This window comes from Schistocerca cancellata, chromosome 10 (assembly GCF_023864275.1).
Source record: "Schistocerca cancellata isolate TAMUIC-IGC-003103 chromosome 10, iqSchCanc2.1, whole genome shotgun sequence".
In the NCBI taxonomy this organism is placed as follows: Eukaryota; Metazoa; Arthropoda; class Insecta; order Orthoptera; family Acrididae; genus Schistocerca; species Schistocerca cancellata.
In genome coordinates, this window is record NC_064635.1 from 87,510,145 (window position 1) to 87,536,111 (window position 25,967).

A 25,967-nucleotide genomic window follows, 5' to 3' on the forward strand; every position below is an offset into this window, starting at 1 on the left:
TACATTCCCCAAGCAAACAATCACTTTTAACTCACCTCACAAAAACAATTATGCGTTGTTATTGTAATGTAAATTTTCTTTCCTGTAAAAATATGGCAGATTTTGAGCATAAGTCAACAGTGAAAATCTACAAACCTTCAGCAGACATTTGCAGCAGTTGGAATGAGACGATGTGTTAAGCTAAAAACGTCAATAATAAATTTAACCTATTTCTAGATTAATTTGTTCCATTGTTTGACACATCGAAAAATAACACAGATATGCTTCATACAGAGAGATCGCTTTTTAAACATGAAAACAGCAGTTTCAACATTCGTTAGCACTCATGCTAACTAATGCGAGAGTGAAAAACAACACCCACTCACAAATAGAGGATAAAACGTATCGGTAATGCGTAATAAAATACGAACTACAGAGAAATTTAAACACGAATAAAAAGTAACACGAGCCACAAATTTATATTTCGTTTTCAAAATCAAAATAAAGCCACTTGATAACGAATACTAGGCCTACTTACTGCGAACTTTTGCTCACAATTTTAGTCTAATGTATCCAAAATGCAAGATATTCCACCAGAAAAAATAACAATTGTACTAGGTATATAATTTTTACATACCTTCGTGTGCTCAGTGGGTTGGAAATTGTCCCGATGAATCGCTGAAAGACATTTCCAACGCAGATTCGCATCTTTCGGAAAGGAAAACAACATTACTTTCGGTCGAGTTCCGTAATTCCGACGACACCTTGGCACACAGCACTTGTAAACCATGTTCACAGTAGCTTCACTACAGGCAAACACTGTAATCGCTAGTTTTAAGCACGAATATAGCACTCGATGCAACAAACGTGTAGATAAACAAACGCTTCGAAACACAACATGGTGGCCCGCTTGGAGTGACGTCACGACCTGCTATGAATTTCGCGCCGCGGCCTTGTTCTAAGTGGTGGTGGTCGCGCGCGGAGAAACGCGGCCAACGACGCATTCCTCGGGCGCGCGTAGGGGAGTGCGCCGCTGCTCGGTACGGAGATTCCCCCTTGGGGGGCGGGGAAGTATCTATGAAGTCCTCCTCTGACTTCTCAACAGCGTTGGTGACTCGAGGCACAGGAGCATATGAACGAAAACGCCCTGGCCAGGGGCGTAGTTTGTATGGCGTTGCCTCAGCAATGGATTCGGTGAAGCACGAGGAGTCAGCGCCATGTCTTCATCTTTATTCGGAATTACTAGTGGTTGATGATTGGGCGACATCTTAATAGTCCAGGAAGGGTAGCCTCTGGCGCTGGGCAACGTCTGGGGTAAGTCGCCCAAGTTGGGGTGTGGTGTTCGTAAGCTGGTGGTAGGCAAAAAGACGTGTAGAAGTCTGATATTACTCTGCTGGGTGGCTTGGGGTACGATGGTGACTGGTAAAGGTGGAAAAAATTGTTGGGAAACTAGTCGAGGATGAAGTTGATTGGCATGTTGCAGAACCTCCCAGTCCAGAAACTGCATCCTGAAGACCTTCCGGCCCTGGCGCTGGACGATTGTTCCTGGAATCCAGGCTGGTTTTCGGCCAAATCCTTTGGCTCTGAGCACTATGGGACTCAACATCTGAGGTCATCAGTCCCCTAGAACTTAGAACTACTTAAACCTAACTAACCTAAGGACATCACACACATCCATGCCTGAGGCAGGATTCGAACCTGCGACCATAGCAGTCGAGCGGTTCCAGACTGAAGTGCCTAGAACCGCTCGGTCACACTGGCCGGCCCAAATCCTTTCATCCACACTATGGTCCCAGGGCAACTTGGAAACAGGCAGTGGTGGTGCTGGCCGTGGTGTCATCCTGATCAGACTCAAGAGGGTGTAGGTCTTCTGTCTGTGGAGTAGTTCTGCAGGACTTTTGCCTACAATGGGTGTGGACCTGTAACTGCTCAAAAAAATGTTGTGATGCATCAGTTGAGTGATCCTGGAGATATCCCTTCATCTGAGTTTTGAAAGTGCAGACCATCCTCTCAGCTTGTCCATTCGATTGTGGATGGAAGGAGGCATAGGAATGTGACAAATGCTTCGCTGGGCACAGAAATCACAAAACTCCTCACTGCAGAATTGTGGACTGTTATCAGTTATGAGCACTTCTGGCAGACCTTCAATCGTAAAAATTTTTTAAGGCTGTGATGATGTCGGTGGCTGACATGGAATTGCATCGCAACATGTACAGAAATTGGGAGTAAGATTCATGCATTATCAAGAACATGGCGTTAAACAGTGTCTCGGCAAAATGAATGTGTACCCACTCCCAAGGGCGAGCACATGGTGGCCGAGAAGGATGTGAATGTTATGGGGCTGCCTGCTGGCTTTGGCAGGATAGACATATTTGGGTGAGTCGTTAAAATCTCCTGGTTCATGCCCAGCCAGTAAGTGAACCTGCAAGCCAGGAGTTTTGTTCAGGATATCCCATGCCCCCGCCTCTGTGACCTCTGTGAAATAGTCGCAGGATGCGCCAACGTATTGAATAAGGAATGACTACTCGTGGTTGTCCCTCGTTGGAAACGAGTAGAATTACTCCAGCGATCAAGATGAGATGAACGATGGGTATTAAAGAACTGATAGAATGCCACGAAAGCCTTGGAGGATTGTCATTCGGGCCAACTATGAGGTCTGTGACTTCACACTTGTTGGAGTACCTTGTCGCTACTGGGTGCGGCTGTGATCCAGGAGTTGGTAATGGGAAAAAATCTACAGATTCTGCTTCTTCATCAATGTGAACGCACAGAATTTCTTCTTTGTTGAACTCTGGATCGGGTCCCCATGGAAGGTGGGAAAGGGCATCAGCGTTGGCATGCTCAGTCGTCTTGCTGAAGTGAATCTCATACCGGTAGAGCGCCAAAAATAAAGCTCAGCGCTGAGGGCGGTGAACAGTCCTGTGTAGCATCTTCGCTACTGGATTGAATAAGGAGATCAGCGGTTTATGGCTGTGTCATAAACATGGAATTTCTTTAATGCGAAGATGATAGCCAACGCTTCTTTTTCTATCTGGGAGTACCTGCGTTGGGTGTCAGCCAATGTTTTCGATGTATAGGCCACAGGGGGCTCAATGCCATCCACCTCCACATATGCCAGGATTGCTCCATTGCCTGTACCAGATGCGTCTGTTGCAATAGCTATCTGCTTTGTTGGATCAAAATGTGCGTGGCACAGGGCTGTCAAGAATTGGGATTCCAACCTGTGGAAGGCGCGCTCGCAAGCTGGTGTCCACTGGAAAGACACCCATTTTTTGATTAAGTCGGACAAGGGGGTGGTTTCTGTTGCTGCTGCAGGTAAGAACTTTCTGTAGTACGATATCTTCCCCAGAAAGGAACAAAGTTGCTCAAGCGTTGTTGGTCTGGGAAATCTGATTACGACTTCGACATACAGGGTCCGGCATAAAAAACTCCCCGATTACAAAGTAACGTGCAGCGGACAGTAGAAGGAGCAGAGTGGTGGGGGGCGCGTCGTTAAGTAGCTGCCTACGTGCCGTTTTCAGTGTACGCCATGGCGTGGTCTGGTGAACATCGTGCCTTCGTAGTGGAAGATTTTATTCGAAATGGCGAATCGCCTATTAATACTCAACGTGCTTTTCGCGTTCGCTTTGCGCTCGGACGACGGGACCCTGTTCCCGATAAGAAAACAATTTATTCTTGGGTTGCTAACTTTCGTGAGACAGGTTCCGCATTAAAAAGGAAACCACCTGGACGACCACGGACTGCAACAGGCCCCGGAAATGTTGATGCAGTTAGAGCTTCAGTTCAACAATCTCCTCGACGATCCGCTAAAAAGCATGCGGCAGCATTACGGATATCTGATCGAAGTGTGAGAAGAATCTTGCATCGAGATCTTAAAATGCATCCTTACAAACTTGTAACTACGCAGGAACTGAGTGAACGAGACTGTGGTGTCCGTGTAAGTTTGTGCCAAGACCTTCTTCGGAACATTCGTCCCAACGATATTGTGATTTTTTCTGATGAAGCACACTTTCACCTAGCCGGAACAGTGAACAGCCAAAATTGCAAGTACTGGTGTGAACACAATCCCCAAGAACTTCATCAATGACCACTTCATAGCCCTAAAGTAACAGTATGGTGTGCTGTTTACAATTCCGGAGTGAACGGTCCTTACTTTTTCGAAGAAAATGACAGGAATTTAACCGTCAACAGTGAACGCTATTGTGCCATGCTCCGCGACTTTCTCCAACCGCAACTAAGGGAGCTTTTTGGTGAAATAGAGAACGTGTGGTTCCAGCAAGATGGTGCTACAGCCCACACAGCGCGGCAGTCACTGGCATTGGTGAAGGAAATGTTTCCTGGACATGTGACCTCGTTGCGTGGAGACATTGGCTGGCCCCCACGATCGCCGGACTTAACGCCCTGTGATTTCTTTCTTTGGGGCTATTTAAAAGCAAAAGTTTATGAACAACGTCCACAATCTTTACGAGCCCTGAAAGAAGCAATTACACAAGAGGTTGAAGCTATTCCACCTGAAATCACTCAAAGAGTAATGAATAACTTCAGGGAAAGACTCAATCAGTGTGTCGACAGTGCAGGAAGCCATTTAAGGGATGTTTTATTTAAAAAGTAAGACCATAAGAGTATTTTCTAAAATGGCATAATATGTACTTTTATTTAGTATAAATAAAATTGTTCTACCTTATTTGGTTTTGTTTTTATTAGCTTTCCTTAAAGGGGAGGTTTTTCTGCCGGACCTTGTATTTATCCAGAGGACGAATGCCTGAGCTGGAAATGATATGGTTGAGGTACTCAAACTCGGGCTGGAAAAAACAACATTTTTCTTTTCTGCATTTTATGCCAACCTCCCTTAAGACACTTAATAAAGATTTCAGATTGCGGATTTGTTCCTCCTTTGTTCTCCCTCTTACAATGATATCGTATAAATAGTTAATGCAGCCAACCACTTTGCGTACTAACAGTTCCAAAAACCGTTGAAAAATGGCGAGGGGGCACTTGCTATACCAAACATTAGGCGTTACAAACGATAAAGCCTGTGAGGCTTTGTAACAAACTGTTGATATTCTGCATTAAGGGGAAGTTGCATCCACTAGGTCTGTTTTAAAGAAGAAATTTCCACATTTTAATTTTGACAGTAATTCTTCTGGTTCCAGAATAGGATATGTCTCAGTCTCTGATTGGGCATTGACAATTACTTTAAAGTCGCCGCACAGGCGGATCTTCCCCAATGGTTTTCTCACTATGACTAATGGGGTAGCCCATTGACCAGAAGGAATAGGTTCTAGAACCTCAGTTGCAGTTACGCGATCCAATTCTTCCTTTACTTGGTTTCTGAGAGCTGACAGAATGGCGCGGGCTGAAAGTACTGAGGCCGTGCACCGCATTTCAGTGTGACGTGCGACTCAGAATCTTTTGCGGTGTCGAGTTCTGGGGTGATCAGGACCTCATAATCCTGGCAAACTGTCTCTAGGTCAGAGTACGGAACATCTTTGGATACTAAGTGCGTAGAATCGCCTATTGAAAATCCAAATTTCTGAAAAGAGTAAAGTGCAAACAAGTTCTCAGCGGAATCATTGTTAACGACTAGGTATGTAATGTGGTGGGTGATATTATTATACGTCGACTGCAGTTCGACTTGACCATGTATGGGGATGGTATGTTTATTATATACCATTAGACATTCTTCGTTTCCTGCAAGGAGGGAGCTCCAAGTTTCAGATTGGTACCGTAATTCAGAATGTTGATGGCTGCACCGGTGTCTACTTGTAATTGAACTGGTTTCTCTGCAATTTTCACTTCCACAAAAAGCGTATTGGAAGTCTCTTGATGGTCCATCTGTTGGGCAAGAGACTGTCTTGCCTGACGGAACTTACGATGTACAGAAACTAAATGGCTGATGGAAGAACAGTTCTGGCAATAGACCCATCTGTCAGGGCAGCCTTCACGTTGACGTTTTTTAAAGCAATCCAGAGATGACAGCAATCGTTTACCTACCCAAGATTGGTTTGATTGGCTCGGGTGGAGGACATTTTTGGTTACTGGCACAGCAACCTATACAGTTGCTATGTCCAAATTGCCACTAGAGTGGTCATTGGCTGCTGGGTCGGATGTGTTTACACTATCGGCTGCTATATCAACCTATGAGTAGTTTCTTGCCTGCTGCTCAGGTTACTTCAAAGCTTTGTACTAAGTCCAAAACTTTGTCTAATGATGGATCTTCGGGCTAAAGTGCCTCGTGCTGGAAATCCCTGCATGTCCCTGATCATGTCTCTTCTACATATCATTTCTTACTTTTAGGGCTTAGAAAATGACATTTTCGCGCTAGACGTTGCAACACTGTGGCCCATTCTCTATTAGTTTGGTTTGGCTGCTTCTTGTATTGGTCAAATGCTACCTCGGAGGAAATAATATGTGTATGCCGCTGGCAATATTTTGTCATCAACGAAAGAATATTTGGAAAGGTGAGCTGTGAAGGCTTAGATAAGGGGGCCAATTTGCACACTAGCCGGTAAATCTCAGGTCTTGGCCGACCGATGTGGCCGAGCGGTTCTAGGCGCTACGGTCGCAGGCTCGAATCCTGCCTCGGGCATGGATGTGTGTGATGTCCTTAGGTTAGTTAGGTTTAAGTAGTTCTAAGTTCTAGGGGATTGATGACCTGAGATGTTAAGTCCCATAATGCTCAGAGCCATTTGAACCATCAGGTCTTGACCATGACAAAAACAGAGATTTCAAGAGGCTGGAGCCAGTTACCTTGAATGCGAGGAAATGTTCCACTAATCCTGATTTGTAGACTTCCCAATCTCCTAAGGCCTCATCAAAGGAAAGAAAAGCCAGCACTTGCTGTGTTGCTTGCGTCTGCAGTAAGCTTTGAAGAAGTGGTTATAGGGTGTTCGGTAGCAGCTACTGGTTCTCGTCCTGCTGGTGAATAAGTTGCCTGAGTAGAGGTTCCAACGTACGTACTTGCTGGCCCATCGCCATTTTTATTGTGTTATTACTAGGAATAACGCAAAAAATATATCACCGTTCTACTGTTTATTGACATCACTGATACAAATAATTTGTTACCAAGCGCCAAGTTGTAGATGAACAGTTTATGGAAAATTATATAAATTGATGGTGGTTATACCAGTGTTCAGGAAGTGCAAGTGCAATGCAGAATTCCAGAGGTAATCACAAGTCCGTTGACGTACAAAGCCTATTGAAGCCCAAATTCCAGTGTAGCATTCGGATTATAAGTCTAGAGCACAGCAGAATCAACATCGAACGGCGTTAAACAACGCTCCACAGTTAATAGAGCCGGCGGCTCGGGTCGCTGTATATTTTGGGCGGCCAATTGCTGAGTGTTGTGGGTGGACCGTTGCTGTGTTTTGATGCGCGCACGCGTGCACGCGAAGGTGGCCTGCGATGTTAGCAGCGGTCTGCGCACGGGGAAGTGCGGCCGACGATGCATTTCTCGGCCTTGCGTAATGGAGCGCGCCGTTGTTTGGCACGGAGATTTAATAGTGGCGGATACTACAAGAGCATCCCCAGGCCAGCAGCCGTAGGACATCGAAAATTCACCGAATATTCCACCCACTTTTCTCGCCTGTAGGGCAGTGCTTAGAATCCTGTTTGTCTTTTTTTTCTCATGATGTGTTGTGGGATTCGAGATATGAGATGCACTTTGAGATATGTAATTGTTCTAATTTTACGTTACGTGCTTAGATCGTTTTGGTGTGTAAAAACGGATATTGCAGCTGATATCGGTTCTTGGATCAGTTTCCAACAAAAGCACGCCAAGTGTTACACGGAAGAAGTCTAGATAAAGACTGGGAGCTTTTCACAAGCGTGGCGCGATCTTTTTAGAATTAGTGTTCAATTGTGGCGGTATTCCATGGAAGAAAATGTATAATTACATCGCAAATTGTTTAAATATTCTTGCGTCATCTGCAAAGCTCTCTCTCTCTCTCTCTCTCTCTCTCTCTCTCTCTCTCACACTCTCTCTCTCTCTCTCCCTCTCTTTCTCTTCGTGCAGTGGTGCATTTAGTTCCTGCGACATCTTCAAGATATGTGTGCAACAATATTCCGCAAATTGCTGAACTCTGGAGGCAGTTCGTGTTCAACGACAAGGGATATCCAAGTGCCAGGTTGGTTCAAATGGCTCTGAGCACGATGGGACTCAACGGCTGAGGTCACTAGTCCCCTAGAACTTAGAACTAGTTAAACCTAACTAAGGACATCACAAACATCCATGCCCGAGGCAGGATTCGAACCTGCGACCGTAGCGGTCTTGCGGTTCCAGACTGCAGCGCCTTTAACCGCACGGCCACTTCGGCCGGCCAAGTGCCAGGGATGACGTGGAAGGCTGTGGGTGTTTCCAGTGCGACAGCCCTGTCCTTGCTGGGGGTGTGTAAGGAGAGGCCCAGCGAACGGAGCATGCACGAGAAAGTTTTTCAGATATGCTTTACGTGATCTGGGCCAGTGTAATTGCGTGGTTCCTTTTTCTATCGGAAAAAAGTACTGCAATTGTTTAACATCTTCTAAATTGTTTAAAAACACCAGCGTTAATTTCGAGGTGTATGCATTGTCAACCTACCACTGTGAGGTCCTCTCAGTCCAGCAGCTAGACACAGATTGAGCGAAGTTACCGCCATTTTTTTCCAAGCCGCCATACTGGATTATGTCACAGGAGAGGAAGAGGGGCAGGGCCAAGAAGCTGCTGTCTAGTGCTCGATCAATGACAACTCAAATTGTTTAAATAAACAATATACCACACTGCATACATAATAAAGACTATGTCCATCCTATCTGGCACAGATTTCCACCAATTTCCAGATGAGAGAGAGGAGGTGATGGTAGAGGAGGGGAGGGGGGGAAGTGGTAGGGGAGGAGAGTGGGGGTGGAGTGAGGTTAGTGGAGGTAGCCCAACTGACATATTTTCGCTTCAGAATCTGAACTTCCCGCCATGACGTCAGTTCAATGTTGCCGCATCTATGGCCATCATCATCGATCTGCCATCTTGAATAAATTTGGCAACAATGCAAAGTGGTGTGTTGCCCGCTTTACGCTACCAGTGACATAGACCTCCTCAGCTTAAAAATTCCGAGACAGCGTTGTTGTTGACCACCCTCACGTGAAATATAGATTCCTCAAGTTATTTTCGAAGACAGAAGAAAGCAGGGCATACACGCTTTTTCACATCGCTAAAGTATAATTACTTGTTGTGAAAATCCTGTAATAATATGGTTTAGACTACATTTCCTCTAAATATTTTATCATCAGGTAGAAAAAATCTGTTCTAATCAGCTTAATATCTGTTATGACATGCATCACATTAAACTCATTTTCGGTCGTGATGGGGTGCTAAGATCTACCTCTGTCACAGGATGCCTCCTCACTTTCAAAGTTCCTTAAAGTAACCAAATGTCTCGCCACATACAATGTCTCTTAAGGTAACAGCACAGAGAAGTTGCAAATATCAGGTTTCTACAATGTACCGCTTTATAAATTCGGTAATACATCTGGTTTTATTACGATGGTCGTCTCTCCCTGTGTGTATGGGAGATTGAAATTTCATTAAAAAAATATCGCCACAACGAAAAAAACGCCTGGTTACAGCTCCAGCTCAAGAATTATATCCATGGTACTCTAGCCATCGCTTCCAACCGTCAGGCAGCATGTCACTAATATCAAATTGATAGGCAAATTAATTAAATTGATCATGAAAGTCACAATTCATAGCGTGTAAAACTTTTTTCTTTCAGCAGTCGGATTACACTAGCTCAAATGGGCATCTCTGGAGGGAAGATGATATTATTTTCGAGGAACACTATTAAGAATGACAGTTGAAGCTGATTGCAGAAGGATTCTACTGCAACCTGTGGAGAAACAGGGTGAGCTGGGTTAATGTGACAGGACCGTATTTCCTGACCACTCAGTAGAAATGAAAACATGTTATTGTAGCTCCACCAAGTGTGTGCGGTGTGCAAGGCCAGTGCCAAATGCAGATTTCGCCTGCAACATGAGGTAATAGAAAAGTCAGTACGTGCTGTGACTGCCATATTGTTTATTGGAAAAATTAGGAGGACTCCATATCAAACAGGAACTTGAAGGAGGACAAGGATTTTGCTACTGCATTGCAGCGCATCTCTGAACTACATACAGGTACTGCAGTCTCAGGAAATCTGCATCTCTTGGGGTGCATTCGTGTCTGTCACCCAAACATTCTCTTTATCACTGTTACTTTGTAACATCCAAAAGAGAAAAACTACAAACTATAAAAGCTCCGATAACATCACCTGGTAGAGAACTCAATAAGATATTACTGCCTCTGTCTTTCAATACATCAGGAAACAAATACTGTCAGCATCCTGGCTTTGACCATACATGGATTCCATTAAATAAGCATGTATTGGTCCTCTGGAGCAGGTGGCAAGTGATCGAAGTCGCTTCCACAGACCAGTGTATTCATCACCCGTACTGTAGGAGGACCATATCCCACAGACTATCAGTCACAAGAGAGGGTCCCTGTGTTGTTGTTTGATACATTTTGCTGTAACACATCCAAGCAGTGTATGACTACAGTTTTGTACACTGCCATACACTTGATTTTTCCACCATGACTTCAAGGTCTGGGTCAGGTGCTACACCAATATTAACATATCCCGAGCCACTGGCTGTCACAGAAAGCTGGACACTGCAAACTATGCTGCTGCTTCTACAGCACACAGGATGACTAAAATAAATGACTGAGGCTGTGTTTGTCATCGGCATTGCTGCATATGGAAACTGGAAGAGTTTTACGGAATTGTGGAGTGTTTCCAAACAGATGCCAAAAGGTGACTGATGACCTCTACATTTAATCTCATGTTTCGCAGCAACGTGGCAGCAGATATCTCAGTGTTGTGTTCCTATTGATTCCTCATGTTGCAGTCACATATGCGATCACTTTTTCAGTGCCGGCCATCCTCAGAAGCTGTTGCTCCCACCAATATTCTTTTTCCATCTCCAAAAAGTCATATCAGTCGATCATTATGTTGTAATAAACACCGTACCAGTGGAAAGATGGGATGGAAAAAGACACCGCTGATGTACTGTAACAAACAACACAGTTGATAGTTCCATTAAGTTTCGGATGTGCAGCCGCAAGAAACACAGTTGATAGTATGATCAATTTTAGCAATTTTACCAGTTTATTTCCGTAGTTTCAACAGCGACCAGGGACACGGCAGTGTGCTTCCTAATTTCTATATGACTGCTAAATCTCCCCTCCACTACTTTGCGAGTACCCTATACTAGATTTGCGAATGTAGATAGATGACTGTGCAGTACATCCATACAGGACTTCGATCACAGTGCATAATTTACAATTACAATTGCCAGTCTTTCCCTGTGTGAATGGGAGTCATAGAGCATTCTCATATTTTTAGGATAAAATTGGAGATTGAAAGACCTGCCCACACTGTCTTTGACCAACCCTACCTGCAACACTGCCACTGATTTAATTTGCAGCTGATCAGAAGTACGAGGGTACTATATGTACTATATTCCATGTTTCATTAAGGAACAGAGCAAGCCAAGTCCATAGTTGCTGTTCAGCAAAGACTGTTCAGTACCAGACTTAGTAATGGCGTCCATCCAAGTGCAGAGCATCTCTTCAGATGCGCGCATGTCGAGAAGGTTAGCACACCTTATCAGTGTATAATATACAGGGCGTAAATCTTAAGTTGACAAGCCAGAATAACTCGAAAAATAAGCTTCACACGAAAAAATGTGTAGAATCCAAGTTCTCATTTTTGCGTGGAAAATGCTTACGAATAAATAAAAAGATCTATTTCGTAAATTTTGATTCGCTGAAACTAAAACTATCCCTCCCTCCCCATAGGGTGGGGTTTGAGAGAGAGGAATTAGAGATTTACAAATGTTGACCCAAATATATATATGAAACATGGATTTTCTTGAATTACAGCGCCAAATACCAAGAATCAAAACAAATGTTTAAGACAAAATGTACGTAGTTTTTTATGTAGAATCTGATTCTGTAATAAAAAATGGAGGTTCCCATTTGAAATTTTAACGTTGCCTCCCGCCCCACCCCCAGGGGGCTGGGGTAGCGGGCTAATTTTAGCACCAGCAGATGCCTACCTCGAAAATAGTCAACTTTGCATTCTACACATTTTTTCGTGTGAAGCTTGTTTTTCGAGTTATTCTAGTTTGTCAACTTAAAATTTACGCCCTGTATATGAGATTGTTGCGATAATATACCAGACGATTAAGAAGAAACGTGGTTTTAGTATGATGGAACTCTAGACACATGGAGTTTGTAACATCTTACGTATATCAACCGCGCTATCAATTCTAAAAATTATTCCGATGTTTGGTGTCTGCACCAAGAATATATGAGAAAGCGAGAAATGATTGTGGAACAAAAACACATTCCAAAGACTAAATGGTTCTGCACTTAAACACGCTATAATGCTTGTGCGGTGCGGCTTCTGATCTGTTATTTGTGTGGAATGCGATGCCATCATTATTCCATTGTAAGAAATATAGTTTCAGCACACGACATACATTCTCCTGCAAGTTTCACTACGACAAACTATGGTGGCAAACTGAATGATAAAACTACTACTTTGAACACCAAAGAAGGCATCGAGATTCTTTGCAGCAGAAACACTACTTAGGATTCAAATTGTGTATGGTGCCCGTTCTTTATGAAATTCCAGCCTGATTACAGTTCGGAAATTGTGATACGCTCAGAACAGTCCCATAAAATGATCGTCAGCTGACGAAAATGCATACAAAGAAACAGTGACGTCTTACACGGAAATAAACATCACAATCAGTAGCCAGAGGAGATGAAACAGTCTTATTGCTGTTTTCCACCATCCCTGGTAACTTTCTTCTTGCACACGGAAGTCACTGTCCAATGTTAGCCTTGACACCACTACTCCAGGATGCCTCCTTTTTCCGCTATTAAGGAGTGTGTATGTAGCATTAGTCTACTCCTCCAGAACACGGAATTTTATTGATTTTGCCCAGTTCTCATTTCATGGTATTTTTCTCTAATTTTATGTATTCTCAGTTCAGTTTCCGTAATTATACATTGTTTTCGCGATTTTGCAGATTTCATGGTATTTCCCTCAATTTTTACGTATTTCACCTCAATTTTTCGTGATTATAACAGGTTTCACTCGATTTTTTTAGATTTTATGTCATTTTTCATATTATCTCTACAGGCGCATGGTGCGGCAGCTGACGGTATGAGTCACTTTGTGGGATCTCAAGCAGCCTGTGTGTGCTTCGCGATTGAAAGATGTTTAATAATCTAATTGCATGTGATAAGTGATCATGACAGCATTCCTTGCATGACTGGAATAAAAAAAGTGCCACAACTGTTTAAATATTCCATACTGTCTTGTCGTCCTCAGAATGTTTAAATAATCAGTATTCCATACAATGCACTCGATTTCCCAACAAATTCTTCAAATAAATAAATAAACTATATTACAAACACTGCCTTGTATCCCATAAATTGTCTAAATAAACGATATTCCACATATTGGCCTGTCTACTGGAAATTGTTTAAACAATATTCTATACACTGTAATCGACTTCCTGCCAAATTCCTTACACAAATACATAAACAAATTATATTCCCGAACTTCCAGCATGCTGGAGTAGCTTAGGTCAGCAACTCCTGTTAATCACTAGAACAAAAAACCAATCCAAGTTGCAAATATTTTATTTTTCATTCGATGACTAGATTTGGGCAGAGATCCATTTTCAAATCAACTATGTATGCACTGTAAATGTACATTACACATTTTTGTGACATCTCTGGAAATGCCATTTCTGCCTTTGTTATGTTGATTTGAAAATGGGACTCAGTCACTGAATGAAATATAAAACATTTACAATTTGGACTGGTTTATCGTTGTATTGAAACTATACTCCACACACACTGCCTTGCACCCTATAAATTATTAAAACCAACAATGTTCCACACATTGTTTTGTCTATCAGAAATTGTTTACACCAAAATTCATTACAAACATTAAAAAACACTTACCCCTATTGAGTGCAAAGAATATAAGAAATATTGTAACTTATGTTACAGTGCCGAATTTTAATGCAATGCATTCACAATGTCTTTAAATTCATTCTCAGTGATGATTTGGGACTATGGCCGTGAACAGTGCTGGTTTTAGCTTGTCCAGCCTACGTCTCTACAGGCCACAGGCTTACTCACCTAGAGCTAAGTGCACCTTGCAGATACAGGCCAGCCACAGGTCATGATATACCCTGCCTAGGTCAGAGTGCAGCCAACAGATATGGTCCAGCCCACACATGGCGAGTTGACTTGGCCCGACAGTGGCAGCCTGTCTTGTCCTTATCTGTGCAACACGGAGTTTTCACAAACTTCATATGCTGGACAGCAACTGCAGTTATCGCCCTCGTCATGAGCATCATTGGGTGTTTCTTACCAAGGCAGTAGTTTGCTGAGGAAATATAGGCTGTTGCACCCTCTGTTCAAAAGAGAATTCGCAAATGACTACAAACAAAAGTCTCTCGACAGTGGTAGCAAACACCTCAGTGTTCATGCCCACATCAATTTATTTAAGACGTATCCACCAACAGTCGCAAACTGCGCCACAGTTCGACTGATATTGTTCACCACTCCGAAAACCAACAAATAATTTCCTCTGAATTTCTGCGGGCCAATAATCATGCAGAAATTCGTCACAAGAATTGTAACGGCCCTACCGTTCTTTCCTATTCTTAAAAATTCAGCCATCCAAGTTACAGAATTATTTCTGTTCATAAAGACGGTGACAAATCTAACGAGATTTACGTTAATGATAGTAAATTCTGGCACCGAAAACCCGAGTCTCAAACCCACTGTTCGCTTCTTACTATTCACTTTGAAACTACATTTAATTTTCCGTAAATCTCTGTTAACTGGTTTCACTTGACTGAATTAACTAAACACTCTCATTAATTTAAATAAATGGTCGCCTTTACAAAATATTTTTGAAGAAACCACAATGTTTATTAAAAGAAAAGGAATCGAATTAACTACTTCAGACCATGAAAAGAATCAAATACTGGAGAGCTACTTCTCGTACACAGTAATAAACTAGAAACTATGGTACCGAAATAAATACAGTGTGCCTAGACTGTGATCTAGCTAAAAAAAGATAATTACTATGAAAATGCACATTCTTTCAATTACTATGAAGGAGTATTTCTATTCATTCCATTACTCAAACAAATAAAATGCTTTCTAATCACACACGAGGTTACATAGGAATGAAACGATTGCTTAATTTTCATTCAGTAATAAACACTAAAAAGCTTTATGCTTCATATTGTTCAAATTAGCAGATTACCTGTTACAATATTACACATACAAAAATTAGATCTCGGATTTTGGTAGTCATGGTCGAAATGTTCTGTGGTCAATTTGTGGTTGCTCTTAGACATGGCTCCAGATAAATACCATGTACTTGTATACAAATTAGCCTCTTGAAGTACATTTATATGCAATTATACTAATCTCGCTGAATGTGATGGAGGCAATTTTTTGGAGGCTGATAATTGTTGTTCAAAGCAAAAAGTCTCCACAACACATCCACTGTAATGTTCTTCTTACTTCAAGTTATGGATTAGCCACACTTTTACAAAATCATATGCCGCAATACTTCTAATCACGATACTGAAAGGAGTAGTGCAATTGACTCCTGATACGAAATAAATTTGACAGAGCCCTACCCAGTCTTCTACTGATTTATTACAACAAACTTCATATTAACTTCATATTAACTTTACCATGGTGAACAGTTAATTACTTAAATTTACGACTCTACAGAACCACTGTGGTTGCTACATCTTACTCCAGTGTCAGCCTAATTCAGACTGTGTCCAAATTGCCACTAGAGTGGTCATTGGCTGCTGGGTCGGATGTGTTTACACTAACGGCTGCTATATCAACTTGTGCACATGCGCTAATTTTTCGTGCCCTCCACATCATCAGTACCTCCCACATCAGAGATACATACTTATCGACAATATTGGGGATGAGATAACATATCAACTTTTGCATTATTATTTTCTTTGACTTACCGGTATAGAATTTCGGTTGTTACAGTTACAATGATAGGCAGTCGCACACAATTTGAATTAACATGAAATAATTTTAAGTAAAAAGACATATAAAAATACATAAGAACAATTTAAAATTATGTTTTTGTGTTAGTGATCAGTTAGTATAATCAGTTACAAAATGTTTAAGATCAGTGCAGGCAAGAAAACTTCGTTATCCCACCGAATTGTGTGTTCTTTCCAATGTCCAATAAAAAATATAACAGTAACACACTGATAAACTGTTGTACAAAGACTTTTGAATGCACTATCCCTCGTAGATAAAAGTAACAGACGTTTTGACACCTGACAAATGCAGCTTCTGGTGCGGCAACCAACGTATGCTGTACAAAACATTGGTCAACTGTTGAATTTCTTGGCCAGTTTTAAGGGGCTCCGGAAAGGCTCAAAATCATGAAAAGTTCAATTTTTACTTTTTTGCGTTTTCTGAATCTGCAGACTATTACCTTTTAATAGATATATAATTTATTCAATGCAGAAGACTACAACTATTTTTAAATTTTTTTTGAAATGTGTTCTACATGGGCGTGACCCACTGTGGGGCTGTGCAATATGTTAATTACCTTGGTGACGGTGATTCTAAAAGTTTCAAACATGTTCAAGGACTGAAGCCCTATGGTGATGATGTTGTAGTGCAGAAAATTGAGTGTATTGGACACGTACAGAAGCGAATGGGAACAAGACTTCGGCGGTTGAAAGCTTCGTACAAAAAACAAAAACTCAGTGATGGTAAAGGGTTGGATGGGAAGGGAAGGTTAACTGACAGTGTAATTGACAAAATACAGAACTATTATGGAATGGCTATTAGGCAAAATACACAAAGTGTCGACGAAATGAAGAAGGCTGTTTGGGCTCTTTTTTTTTCATACTTCTTCAACCGATGAAAATCCCCAACATAGCTTGTGTCCCAAAGAAGAAGACAGTTGGTGTAAATATAACAAAGGATTGCTAACTGGTGAAGTGTACACTCATAAGCATAGTCTGCCTCACGCAATAATGGACGTGATAAAACCTATTTTCAGAGACTTAGCAGCACCTGAACTGTTGAAAAAGTGTATTCACGGAAAAACTCAAAACCCCAATGAAAGTGTAAATAGTGTTATATGGTCGAGAATCCCCAAGACTGTATTTGTTGGTATAGAAACACTTCACTTTGGTGTGTATGATGCTGTTGCGACTTTCAATGATGGCAACATTGTAAGGTGCAAGGTATTTAGAAATATGGGAATGAAGATAGGTTCTAACATGGTACGAGCGATGCTTGCTTTAGACAAGGAACGCCTTCGGGCTGCAGACAGGGCTGTAAAGAGTCTAGAAATACAAGCAAGAGTAAACAGGAGGAGGAACAAGAGGAAGCTGGAGGAGGAGTTTGCAGAGGATGAAGATAATCCATCCTATGGACCTGAAATGCACTAAAAAGTTAAACCAATCTTTGTCGCTCGATTCCCAAAACTTTTATTCTCTCATACTAATTACATGTTTTCTAAGGATCTTCCAAACATATTTGTTTCAAACTTTCAGTAAATGTTACACAGTACCTTCTGCATAATTTAACACAGCCTTTTTCCAAAAAACTGTATATTTTTGAATATATAAATAAAAAATTGGAAAAAATGTTGTGAATTTTCATTACAATTGAAAAAAAAATCATCTTTAATAACTGAACTAAAATTTTGTAAAATCCCTGTGTTAAGTTGTAGCCCGTATTCCAATAAATAATCTCTAAAAAGTTCAACTTCCTACCTCAAATACTTTGTGAGGAAAGATGTAATTTATAAGCGTTATTTTAACATTGCAAGTATAGGGCGTTCCGGAGCCCCTTAAACAATTTCCCATCTAAAACGGTATTACACGCCAGCTGTACACACTGAAATGACTCATGCACTGTCTGCTCGACAGCAAACGTACAAATCGTCTCCACTGAAACATTATTAAAACTAGTGCCCTGCTGTTGCCTAATATTAGCTTTTGAACTAGATATTTCTTATGTACGGCTTCCTCGTGTCTTGCTTGCTTTCTCTCTTGATGTTAAGTGAACATGTGATAAGTATTTGCATTACACCCAACTTTTTCTTGATGTTAGCTCGAATTCTTGTGTGTAGAATTCACAAAGTTTGCGCAGTGGCTGAGCTCAGAATTGAAATTAGAAGTAGTAACTTTAAATTTGGATTTTATGTCCATCCAGTCGTCCCCTGTAGATGGAAAACTATTTTTCAGTGATCTATTTCACTTCCAGTTTGAAGTTAAAGATTTCAGTTGATACATTAGCAATTTCAGTATTCAGAATTGCACTCTAATTTTTCAAGTCTAATCTGAAACTGTTCATCACATCTGTTAAAGACAATACCGAGTCATTTTGCTACTAATCTTGACATCTGGAGACAGTTTATCCCCTATAGATTTAGTCATTATGTAAGTCTCGTCGGTACCACTAGGTACTGAATTTCTCACTTGAGTGGAACTGATACCATTTTCACTTCATCTGTCATCACAGACTAGGCAATTGTTCAGTACTTTTTCCAACTTTCGTAATACGAGTGGGCTACGCATCAGGATTGAAAACTTCAGTGCTGCTGAAGTCGGCAGTAATTACACTACCGGCCATTAAAATTGCTACACCAAGAAGAAATGCAGATGACAAACCGGTATCCGTTGGACAAATATATTATACTAGAACTGACATGTGATTACATTTTCCCGCAATTTGGGTCCATAGATCCTGAGAAATCAGTACCGAGAACAACCTCCTCTGGCCGTAATAACGGCCATCATACGCCTGGGCATTGAGTCTAACAGAGCTTGGATCGCGTGTACAGGTACAGCTGCCCACGCAGCTTCAACACGATACCACAGTTGAAGAGTAGTGGCTGGCGTATTCTGACGAGCCAGTTGCTCGGCCACCATTGACCAGACGTTTTCAATTGTAGAGAGATCTGGAGAATGTGCTGGCCAGGGCAGCAGTCGAACATTTTCTGTATGCAGAAAGACCTGTACACGACCTGAAACATGCGGTCGTGCATTATCCTGCTGAAATTTAGGGTTTCGCAGGGATCGAATGAAGGGTAGAGCCGCGGGCCGTAACACATCTGAAATGTAACGTCCACTGTTCAAAGTGCCGTCAATGTGAACAAGAAGTGACCGAGACGTGTAACCAATGGCACCCCATAACATCACAGTGAGTGATACGCCAGTATGGTGATGACGAATACACGCTTCCAATGTGCTTTCACTGCGATGTCGCCAAACACGGAAGCGACCATCACGGTGCTGTAAACAGAACCTGGGTTCATCCGAAAAAATAACGTTTTGCCATTCGTGCACCCAGGTTCGTCGTTGAGTACACCATCGCAGGCGCTCCTGTCTGTGATGCAGTGTCAAGGGTAGCCGCAGCCACTGTCTCCGAGCTGATTGTCCATACTGCTGCAAACGTCGTCGAATTGTTCGTGCAGATGGTTGTTGTCTTGCAAACGTCCCCACCTGTTCACTCAGGGATCGAGATGTGGCTGCACGATCCGTTACAGCCATGCGCATAAGATGGCTGTCATCTCGACTGTGAGTGATATGAGGCCGTTGGGATCCAGCACGTCGTTCTGTATTACCCTCCTGAACCCACCGATTCCATATTCTGCTAACAGCCATTGGATCTCGTCCAACGCGAGCAGCAATGTCGCGATACGATAAACCGCAATTACACTTCGGTGGCCCACTGCTTCCGATCTCAGAAACATAAATCAGAAGCGACAATAGGGAAGCAAACAACCCTTCCTTCACCTTATTACTCAAACGTATGGAGAAAACTACTTCGATAAAATTGACCAAAACTGATTTCATTCCTTTAAGCAAAACCACGTACGCGAATGATGCAAACGGAACTGACTCATTAAAATCCAAGCATCACATGGAGCACCTTATGCGGGCCTGTAAGGTACCACACGGCAATGTTTAGACACAGAAAATAGGTCGTTCGGTAAGGCTGCGCACACGTATCAATGTTTTAGACACTTGCCAGCTGAAGTAAGAACAGTACTATTAAGGAGCGAAGCACGCACTTAATAAGAGGCATCCTTGCAACGCTTTGCTGCCTCAAGAGCAATCATCAATATATTTCACTAATCGTTGGTAGGACCTGAATTACTTAACTTGATGCCAGCTGCTGGAAAGATGTGACGAAGACACCAGACGTTGCTTAGTCCGATACTAACAGCGTGTTCCTTCACGGAAGCGAGCACATGCACAGCTTCACGAGGTTGCCAAGAAGCCACAGCGCCGGCCCGCTGTTACTGACCCCACTACGATCAGGCACCAACTGCCGCCCGTACTCGGGCACGCCGTGCTCGGTGCCGTCTCGCTAATACGCGCACTTGCGCGTGCCGTGCCCAACGTTGTTGTTCCTTTCCACTCCGTACTGGCTCTGAGCACTATGGGACTTAACTTCTGAGGTCATCAGTCCCCTAGAACTTAGAACTACCTAAAGCTAACTAACCTAAGGACATCACACACATCCATGCCCGAGGCAGGATTCGAACCTGCGACCGTAGCGGTCACGCGGTTCCAGACTGTAGCGCCTAGAACCGCTCGGTCACCCCCGCTGGCCACTCCGTACTGCCCGCTAAATCCTTAGCCGGCCCAGGCTCCAAAGACAAACTTCTGCCAGAGGGAATCGATAATGCCTGACCAAAGATAGCCCTGGCACCAGTCCAAGACTTCTTAAGTAATAGACATGGAGGTAAGAATAGAGGGAGACGCCGTGACGTCACAGCTGCGAAGCTATGTGAAGCCGAGGGTAGCCATCTCAATCCGACCAAAACATTGCTGCTGTAAGCTTGTGTGCATAGGCTTGTCGCTCGCTTTTGCAAGGATTTTGCGCTATTATGGTGACTTGTGTGGTGTTCGGATGTACGAATCGTTCTGACTGTGATGCGAAATCGAAGGGAATAACATTTCGTGTGTAAGTTGTCTCGTTAAGTGTGATTTTACAACTTCATTGTGAATGAACGTGTGCTACATCGGTACTTGTACTATAGCGTATTTTTCTCCTGTATGATTTTAGATTTCCTAAAAATGAAAGTCGGAAAGCTCTGTGGGAGAATGCCGTGAGGAGGAAGAATTGGCGTGCGTCTAAATGCAGCACTATATGTTCTCAGCATTTCCGAGAAGAGGACATAGACCGAACTTCCCTTTCAACAGTAAGGCTCCGAGAAAATGCTGTACCATCAGTTTTCCCTACACACCCAAAACATCTGCAAAATGTATGTTAATTCAAAGAATTAAATTCTTAGTTTTCAAGTTCACGTTTCACTATAATACGTACGTATCGTCGATAATCGAAGTGTTGAGTAACTCACTTTGTCTTCATCATGTACCAAATTAAAAGCTAACACTACATTAACTGGCGTAAAGTATAGGCCTAAACAGGACACTGTGCAGATTTGCCATTCTATGTACCGTATTTCAGTAAATACTGATGGTAATGAACTGTGTTTCCCAGTAGTGTAACGTAACTGAAATGTCCCAGTACGTATTACAAACAAGATGTATTTATGGCGCTTTGGAGGGAGGGTATAGCTAACTTAGTTTTCAGTTTCTATTATTTAGTTTGTGATGCACGTTTATTACTGAATTAACAAAATCGTATCGTTTACATTGAAGGCTAGCTATTCGTAATATTACATTAAAAACTATTTTTAATCAGAAGAAACGCGGAATTTCGCCTTTACGAGATTTTATTTTAAACAAAAACTTTGAAACAACCAATCTGATGCCGTTACATGCGTATATGGTGCAATTAGCGACTGTAATACACGCAGCGCTATAGCACACTGGCAATGTTTTGGTCAGAGTGTCATGGCAGCGAGCCACGCCCCCGTGGCTCCAAAACGTAGTACGGCTGGGATACGTAGCGCCATCTCCCCTCATTCTTACCTCCATGGTAATAGAGCCCAGTTTGTTATCGTCGACAGCAAGTGTTCATCAAAGACACAGGTATCGTCAGAAGTGCCACAGGCAAGTGTCGTCTGTCGGAAAGGCAAAGCAGTAGTCTGCTGCTATTTGCTGATGATGTGGCGTGTGGGAAGTCGTTGAGTGACTGTAGAAGGATAAGAGGTGACTTTGACAAAACTTTTAGCACTAGCTCTAGCTGTAGAGAAGTGTAAGTTGAAGCAAGTGAGTAGCAAAAATAAACTCATTAAGTTTGGGTCCAGTATTATTAGTGTGTTGCTTGACACAGACATGCCAAATAAATATCTAGGGGTGACATTGCAAAGCAATATGACATGGAATGACCATGTAAGGATTGTACGTAGGTTTGGAACTTAAATAGTGGCAACACTGCTGTGGAGACATTATGCAGTGGAATCTGCTATTGTTGCTGATAGCACACGTTGTTGACATACCTTCCTCACCTCCGAGCAAAATGGACTCGCCCGTCCCACGTCACCAGCGTGCGCACAATCGAGGGAAACACAGTCACTTGTGAGCGAGCGGTCTAACATAACGTTGTCACTATGTTTTCGAAACAGGAACAACAGAGTTGGATCAAGATTGCATGTGCCAGATGTCGTACAACACGACAGTGTCGTCAAGGTCATCAAGAGGCGTGCGGGGAATCGGCATTGTTGTACAGAACAGTGGCACTTTGGGTAAAAGAATTCAACGAAGGTCGGGAAACTGTGGCAGACATGCATAGGCCAGGTCGTCCTAGCGTCTCTAAAGAAGACGTGCATGCTGTTAGTGATCGACGCCATACGATTCGTGAGCTGGCCCACGAAACCGGATGAGTGTATACGACTGTGCTTCGCATCCTGAAGCAACGCCTGGGCATGCGAAAAATTGCATCACGACGGGTTCCGCATGACTTGAGGGAAATGCAGAAATGGATGCGTTACGACGCTGCTCAGACGCACTTGGAGCGCTACGAGCGCGGAGGAGAGGCTTTCTTACGCCGTATCGTAACACAGGATGAGACGTGGGCCACATCGTACGAGCCAAAACTGAAACGACAGTCCAGCGAATGGGGTCACTATGGGTCGCCGCGAAAGTTGAAAGTGCGTCAGAGCCCCAGTATGGTAAAAGTTACGGTGATTCTCGTGTACGACTGAGATGGTGTTATCCTAACGCACTACGTTCCTCCACGGCAGATCGTCAGTGCACAGTATCACTGTTCGTTTTTGGAGCATCATCTGCGACCAGCTTTGGGAAAGAAGCGGCGACACTTTCTACGCAACCCACGCATCCTTGTGCACGACAATGCGCGGGCGCATACAGCGCAAGCTGTGGCTGCTCTCTTCGGCCGATGGGACTTGGAAGTACTGTACCATCCACCATACTCCCCAGACGTAACTCCTTGTGACTTTGATTCCGAAGGTGAAGGAACCACTTCGTGGCATTCGCTTCAGAACTGTTCCAGAGATTCGACAGGTAGTAGACCGCTCCATTCGCTCCATCAACAGAACAGGCTCTGCTAACGGTGTACTACGCCTTCCACATCGCTGGTAACGGGTTCTACACAACGCTGGTGATTACTCTGAAGGACAGTAACAGGTATTCGGTTATGAATAAATAGTTGCCACTATTTAAGCGCGGGGTAGCAGTGAGATCTGAGGCGCCGTACCACGGTTCGTGTGGCTGCCCCCGTCGTAAGTTCGAGTCCTACCTCGGGCATGGAAGTGTGTGTTTTCCTTAACGTAAGTTAGGCTGAGTTAGGTTAAGTAGTGTGTAAACCTAGGGACCGATGACCTCAGCAGTTTGCTCCCATAGAACTTACAACAAATTTTCCACTATTTAAATTCCAACCCTCGTAGTAGGGAACACGAATGGTCGAATTTAGTTTACTGGGAGGATTTTAGGAAAGGGTGGTTCATCTGTAAATCAGTCTGCATATGGGACACTAATGTGACCGATTGTTGAGCACTGTTTGGGTGTTTGGGGTCTGCACCACGTTAGGTTAAAGGAAGACATCGAAGCAATTCAGGGCCAGGCTGCTAGATCTGTTAGCAATAGGTTCAAACAACATGTAAGTATTGCGGAAGTGCTTTTAGAAGTCGGATGGGAATCACTGGAGGGAAGGCAACATTCATTTTGACGAGCACTACTGTGAAAATTTAGAGGGTCAGCCTTTGAGGATGTGTGCAGAACATTCCTGCTTCTGCTAGCGTACATTAAGGACCATGAAGATAAGATTAGAGAGATCAGGGGTTGTACAGAGACATCTAGATAGTCGTATCTCCCCCGCTCTCTTTGCAAGTGGAAGAGGAAAGGAATGACTAGTAGTGGTGTACATGGTAACCTCTGGGGTGCAGCATACGGTTGCTTGCCGATTAAGTTTGTAGATGTAGATGTAGATGAAAATGAAGGTTTAAAAATAGCAGTGGAGCAGTCTGTTGATAGCCTGGGCTCTGATGGGAGCCTGTGGAGCAGGGCAGATAATAGGAATGGCGGGCGGGTGTACGGGCGGTGGACTTCGCCTGAGCTCGCGTGTGCTGTTTGGTTCCGATTTCGGTGCTCTGAACGGGGTGGAAGTACAAACGGAGTCCACATCTTAATTCGAAGGTAAGTACTCAGTCGCCTCCACCATTCGTGGCCAAGTCGCGGCCTTACAATCTCGGGCCTCAGTTGTTGTACAAGCTGCATTTCTTAAAACTTGTGGTGGCTCTGCAAAGTTGCCCCGGTTAAATGTTTTAAATATTTGTCTTAAGAATTTTGAAGGATATCTAGAAGAATTTGTCTTAACTGAAACCGTTTTCTAAAATTGCGGTGCAATTCAGTCTTAGTGGCGTATGCCAATTTTGATGGGGAAATAACTGGGTTATTATTGATCCAACTGTCTATAACCTTGTAAAGTTGTTTGGTAATATCTCGCCTGGGAGGGACAGTTTTCAATCTACGTAGAAATAATAATTTATTTCCTGGGTATTTGATGTAAAGTTTATTTTAAATGATTTACTTGGCCCGAGTGGCGGTTTTTTAAATGTTTGCAAAGAGATTAATTCGCTTGTGGTTTCATATAACAAGCAGTTTGTAAAGTTTGCCTCAATGGCGTTTCTTAAAGAAATTATAATCTGATTTATGATTGTAATTCTCTTAATGATTTATCTATGACGCAAATAAATGTGTTGAAATGAAATGGTCACTGTATGGATCAAGTCCTTCCACTCCCTTTATATTAAAGGTTAAGGAAACTGTAATTCAAAATAGTAATAACGTACCACTAATTAAGCGACAGTTCCCATCAGCTAAGTGAACTGTACCAATACAAAGCCTCTGTCACAGAAAGCTCTCTGCTGTGGAGCCTAGTCAAGTTAAAGGCACACATATCCACTTTGTGACTAGCACCCACGTGTTTCAGCTGACATGTTAACGAGTTCCACAACACTGCAGCATTTAAAACTCACTAGCTCCATTTTCACTGAACAAGTTCTGACATCGGAAAACAAGCTGTTTTGTTGAGGTACTGTGTCCTGCAATAAAGTTGATATACGTAAGTCTTGTATTTAAAATCAAAGTGATCTGTACATATGTACATTCCAGGAACCTTCATGGAAGCCACTGATTCAGAGAAATAGTTTTCCTCAGGCACTCTCTACGAATCTCCCAGTGGGAGATTAAAACACCCATGTGAGCATTACTCTTACACATCTTCAACAAGACCTGTAGAAAATACTCTGTGACATGTGACTTTATATACTAACCGTCAGTAAATTAAAATACTGCCTGGCAGCATTCACAAAGGGATTCTCCACTCCTACCACATTTAACCACCCAATCAAACCACAAGGCCATCCATGATCATCTAAAACAACGGTGTAAATATCTGCAGCAGGACAGTCAGATAGTTCTTCTGCCATTAC